Genomic DNA, 6,358 nt, shown 5'->3' with positions numbered 1-6,358 from the left:
GATTTTATTGATACGTATTAATACACCATATAATTTATCCAAACTGTAAAATCCATGGTATTTGGTATAAACGAATAGTTGTATGTTCATCACTTCAATCATTATTAGAGCCTGTTCATTATTTCAATATAATGAGACATCTTCACGGAGAGTCGCCGTGGTTTCCTGCTTCAACAGTGCTTGAACAGAACCCGGCACCCCTGTCAGCCAGCCACCCCCAGCTGCTTGCCACCGACCGTCCAGTGTCACGCAGCTGCCGCTTCTCAACCGGCATGATGACCACATCCCTGTCGCAGGTGCCCCAGAACTACAACCAGGACGCGGAGGCCGCCATCAACCGCCAGATCAACCTGGAGCTCTATGCCTCTTACGTCTACCTGTCGATGTCTTACTACTTTGACCATGATGATGTGGCTTTGAAGAACTTTGCCAAATATTTTCTTCACCACTCTCATGAGGAGAGGGAACATGCTGAGAAACTAATGAAGCTGCAGAACCAACGAGGCGGCCGAATCTTCCTTCAGGCTATCAAGAAACCAGAACGAGATGACTGAGAGAGCGGATTGAATGCAATGGAGTGTGCATTACACTTGGAAAAAAGGGTGGTTCAGTCACTACTGGAACTGCACAAACTGGCTACTGACAAAAATGACCCCCATTTGTGTGGCTTCATTAAGACCCATTACCTGAAAGAGCAGGTGAAGCCCATCGAAGAACTGGGTGACTACGTAACCAGCCTGCGCAAGATGGGGGCCCCGGATTCTGGCCTGGTGGAGTATCTCTTTGACAAGCACACTCTGGGAAGCAGTGATGAGAGCTAAACCTTATGTTGGCTTCCCCTGAGCCACAGGGTAGTAGTGCATGTGTGTTGGGTTTACCTTTTCTATAAGTTGTATCAACGTCTACCAAGTTCTTTCATTGGTACCATTCCTTCAAATAAAGTTATTTGGTACCCAGGGGAAAAAAAATTATTTCAATATAATAATAAACAAAAACAGACAAACAAGAAAATTCCTCACCTCTCAATCTGTTTCCCCTGCTGTACAGATATGCTATTCTTGCCCAGTTATTTATTTGTTTATTAAGCAGTTTTATTGAGATATATTCATATACTGTATGACCTATCCAAAGTGTATAATGAATGGCTTTTAGTATATTCACAATGTGTGCATTCATCATCTCAAAAATTTTAGAACAATTTCATTACTCCAAAAAGAAAGACTCTATACACCATAACATTCCTTCCACAGCCCTACATAACCACTGATCTAATTTCATCTTTATGAATTGATTTATATTTACTTTTTATATAAATGGAATCATACAGTGTGTAGTACTCTGTGTCTGGTCTACTTCACTTTTTTTTGGTCTAATATTAACATTTTGTTGTATTAACCTACATTTGTTCAGCTTCAAAGAAAATAGTCTTATATATGCAATTTTATCCATATTCATACTTCACATAATATATTTATAATTTGCATAATATTTAGTTAATAACAGGGCAATCATACAGTATTTGTCCTTTTCTGTCTGGCTTGCTTCTTTCAACATAATATCCTCCAGGTTCATCCATGTTGTCACATGTTTCACGACTTCACTTTTTTTTTTGAAAATTTTTTAATTGCCTTTTTTTAAAGGTACACAGATTAAAAAAAAGTTACATTAAAAAATATAAGAGGTTCCTATATACCCCACACCCCACCCCACTCCATATCAACAAACTCTTTCATCATTGTGGCACATTCATTGTATTTGGTGACTATATTTTGGAGCACTGCTACACTGCATGGATTATAGTTTACATTGTAGTTTACACTCTCCCCCAGTCCATTCTGTGGGTTATGGCAGGATATATAATGTCCAGCATCTGTCCCTGCAATATCATTTAGGACAACTGCAAGTCCCCAAAATGTCCCCACATCACAACTCTTCTTCCCTCTCCCTACCATCAGCAACTACTGTGACCACTGTCTCCACATCAATGATACAATTTCTTCAATTGCTAGAGTCAGAATATTTCCATAGTAGAATACCAGTAAGTTCACTCTAGTCCAAATTTCATTCCTTCATTCTGTGGACCCTGGTATGGTGATGCCCTCTCCACCTCTAGATCAAGAGGGGGCTTAGATCTCACATGGATGATGGATGTGATTCTCCTGCTTGCAGTTGTAGGCACTCTTGTTTCCCTGGTGTGGTGGTTGACTATCTTCACCTCCCTGTTAGCTGACCTGGGGAAGTCCAATGAACTAGAGAGTAGGAGTTGCAACACTGCTGAGGCTCAGGGCCTAGCTGGCACATGGCCAGTCCCGAGATTCAAGTCTCCTGAGTATATGCCAACCTCAGCATCAACCACAGGTTCAGTAAAAGTGACAGAAGAGGCATGTGTAGAAAGGTCACATCTGAGTCCAACTCCATCACACAGGAACACAAATTCCAAGGTAGGGCCCACTGACAAGGCACTGAACTCCAGCGGCATCTACCATGACTGTAACACTGCATAATATTCTATCATGTATATACTCCACAGTTTGTTTTTCCTTTCATCATTTGATGGACACCTGGGTTGTTTCCAACTTTTGGCTATCGTGAATAATGCCACTATTAATTTCTGTGTGCAGATGTCTATTCATGTAACTGCTCTCAGTTCTTCAGGGTATATAGCTAGTAATGATATTGCCAGGTCCCAAGGCAAGTCTATATTCAGCTTCCTTAGGAACTGAAAAACATTTCTCCACAGTGGCTGTACTGTTCTACATTCCCACCAACACTGAATAAACATTCTTATCTCTCCACATCCTCTCCAACGTTTACAGTTTTAGTAGAGGGCTGTTTAATAGTTATAAAATGATATCTCATATTTTTTATTTGAATTTCCCTAATTGCAGTTGATGTTGAACACTTTTCTACATTTCTTAGTCATTTGCACTTCTTCTAGGGACAATTGTCTTCTCAAGTCTTCTGCCTATTTTTTAATAGTATGTTTTGTCTTTTTATTTTTGAGTTGTATGATCTGCTTGTATATTGTGGATATTAAACCCTTATCATTTTTCAAAAATACAATAAAGAAGGTTTCATGTTTAAGATTCTTAAAGGGGAGAATCTGACACAGGATAGGCTTCTAGGGAGTGTGTGAATGCTCATTTTATCATAGTGGGTTATATCATTGGACCTATACGAAGAGAGTGAAGGTATACCCACATTCTAGGGAGGACTGAAGTTCTCAAATAGAGGGAATTGTAACTCTCAAAAGAAATGGTGGCTTCCAGTGCGTTAGGGCAGTTGAGCATGTCAAGCCTTCAACATTTTTCTAAGTATCTCTGAACATGGCCCTTCAAGCAATGAAGATTGATTGTCACTGTGGGCCCTAAGGAGTGGGGGAAGAGGTATTGAATAGATAGAATCAGTGTAACTGCGGGGCAATGGAAGTGTTCCACAAAATTATGCAAGGATGGATATAGGACATGTTAAAGTACACCAAAAATGTATAGGGGCTTATAAGCTAAAATGTAAATCATAAGGTAAAACATAAGATAACTAAAAATTTAGAAAATTGTATAGTCTAAAATATAAAGCATAATGTAACCCAAGTTTGGAAAGCTATTGTCTTAATATCTGTACATCAGTTGCAGTAAATGTAGAATGAACATGTAAAAAAATTATTGCTGGGGAAGAGACAAAGTGTCTGATGTTGGATATGTGGGAGTACCGTATATTGTATATATGAATTACTGTGATCTAAAACTTTTGTGAAGACAAGCTTAATAGTTAGAAGAAAAAAAAAAGAAAAAGAAAGGAAGTAGACACTGAGGAACTGATGGAAGAAGTTACCCTGCCAATGTGCATACAGGGCAACACTTACTGCAGTGATGGAAGGCAAAACATCAAAAACAAAGCTTTTTCATTTTTTAATTTTTTGATACTCAATTTATTTTTACTTTAATTTTTCTAAATTAGTATGTATTCTATAGCTAACCTTTAAATCCATCACTATATTCCATTTTACTATTAATGGAACCTGGCAATATATTAGGCTTCACTTTGGAACAAGTTTTGGAAAGCAGAGAGGTAAAACAATGGCAGGGGAGGAATACTGGTGTGGGGTGTTATTGATAGGGGGCACATGGTTGGGAGGGAGTTTTCCAGGGCATATATACAGGGTACATAAAAATGTTTGGATATTTTCATAGTGGTTACAGTTAAAAACGACAACTGAGGGAGTGCTGAGTTCCTATCATGGTAACTCTATCGCATTCCCTAATGGAACAGCAACAATAGCTAAGACCAAGTGCAATGGCTAAGACCAATAAAGAAGGATGGTCCAACAATGAGCCCTTGATACTAATGACTATGCTTGTAAGCCTGTGCACCTGAAATAAGAACTAGGCCTAGAGCTGCAGGGTGCCTAAGACTTACCTCCTGAGAGCCTCCATGTTGCTCAAATATGGCCAGTCTCGAAGCCAAACTCAGCATGTAAATGCGTTGCCTTCCCCTCAGTGTGGGACTTGACTTCTAGGGATGAGCCTCTCTGGCACTGAGGGATTACTACCAAGTACCAGCTGATGATGTAACTAGAAAACGACCTTGAATAAAAGGGTCAACTCAGACCAAGAGAATATCTCAGCCTACATGTAATATCAGTAGTTAAAAATGCTTTTTGACCTTAAATAAAAGGGGGAAATGGAAAGGACAAATGAGTTTATATGGCTATGAGTCTCCAAAAAAGAGTCAGGAAGTCATCAGAGGGGTCGCCCTTACACACACCTCAGCAGAGTCCCAGAGACAGCTAAAGTAGATACAACCCCAGGTATTGGTTCTTCTGAGGGCTACAGAGACCTACAGTTTCTATGGTCATGGCAGATGGAGTTCAGTGCCATGTCAGTTGGCCCTACTTTGGAGTTTGTGTTTCTGAGTGTGACGGAATTGGACTCAGATGTGATCTTTGTTCACAAGCCTCTCCTGTTACTTTTACTGGATCTGTGGTTGGCACTGGTTTTTAGCGTATACTCAGGGGACCTGAATCTCTGGACTGTCCATGTGATAGCCAGGCCCTGAGCCTCAACAGACTTGCAACTCCTACCCTCTGGTTTATTGGACTTACCCCAGCCAGCTAACAGGGAGGTGAAGAAGGTCAACCACTACACCAGGGAACCAAGAGTGCCTACAACTGCAAGCTGGAGAATTGCAACCATCATCCAAGAGGAATCTAAACACCCTCTCAATATAGAGGTGGAGTGGACATAACCATCCCAGGGTCCACAGAATGGAGGAATAGAGTATGGATTAGAGTGGACTTACTGATATTCTAATCTGGAACTGTTGTGATTAGTAATGGAAGTAAAATGTAGCATTAATGTGAAGAAAGTGTCCACGGGAGCTGCTGAGGGTAGGGAGTGGGAAGAAGAGGTGTGATGTGGGGCATTTTAAGGACTTGGGGTTGTCCTGGGTGGTACTGCAGGGACAGTTACTGGTCATTTATGTCCTCCCATGGCCCACTGGGTGGACTGGGGGAGAGTGTAAACTATAATGTTGGCCATTGACAATGTGATGCAGCAGTGCTCAGAGATGTATTCACCAAGTGCAATGAATGTCCCATGATAATGGAGAAGGTTGTTGTTATGGGAGGAGTGGGGTGAGGGGGCTGGGGAGGGATATGGGGACCTCATATTTTTTTAATGTAACATTAAACATAAATAAATAAAGACCAAAAAAAATAAAGGGATTAAAAAAAACCTTATCAGATATGTGATTGCCAAATATTTTCTTCCATTGCCTTTTCACCCTATTGACAAAGTCCTCTGAGGTGCAAAAGTGTTGAATTTTGAGGAGGTCCCATTTATCTATTTTTCCTTTTGTTGCTCATGCCTTGGGTGTCAGGTTTAAAAAACTACTGCCCATCACAAGATCTTGAAGATGTATTCCTACATTTTCTTCTAGGAGTTATGGTTGTTGTGTTTCTATTTAGATCCTTGATCCATTTTGAGTTGATTTTTGTATAAGGTGTGAGATAGGGGTCTTCTTTCTTTCTCTTGGATATGGATATTGAGTCCTCCCAGCACCATGTGTTGAAAAGACTGTTCTGGCCCAGCTGGTTGGGCTTAATGGCCTGGTCAAAAATCACTCAAATGTAGATATGAGGGTCTATTTCTGAGTTCTTGATTTGGTTCCATTCATCAATCTGTCCTTATGCCAGTACCATGTTGTTTTTGCCACTGTAGCTAATTAATATGCTTTCAAGTCAGGAAGTAAGAGTGCTCCAACTTCATTCTTCTTTTTAAAGACATTTTTGGCTATTTGGAGCTCCTTATCCTTCCAAATAAGTTTGATTATTGGCTTTTTGTAGAAATCAAAAAGCCAA

The 6,358-nt window shown here is 40.2% G+C and overlaps 1 pseudogene; it reads left to right on the top strand.

Moving 5' to 3' along the window:
• Positions 1 to 272: 272 nt before the first annotated feature.
• Positions 273 to 951, top strand: LOC101418001 (ferritin heavy chain-like; annotated as a pseudogene).
• Positions 952 to 6,358: the final 5,407 nt, after the last annotated feature.

Source organism: Dasypus novemcinctus, chromosome 8 (assembly GCF_030445035.2).
Source record: "Dasypus novemcinctus isolate mDasNov1 chromosome 8, mDasNov1.1.hap2, whole genome shotgun sequence".
Classification (NCBI taxonomy): domain Eukaryota; kingdom Metazoa; phylum Chordata; class Mammalia; order Cingulata; family Dasypodidae; genus Dasypus; species Dasypus novemcinctus.
Note: the sequence above shows the minus strand (reverse complement) of the source record. Positions and strands in the feature narration are given on the sequence as shown.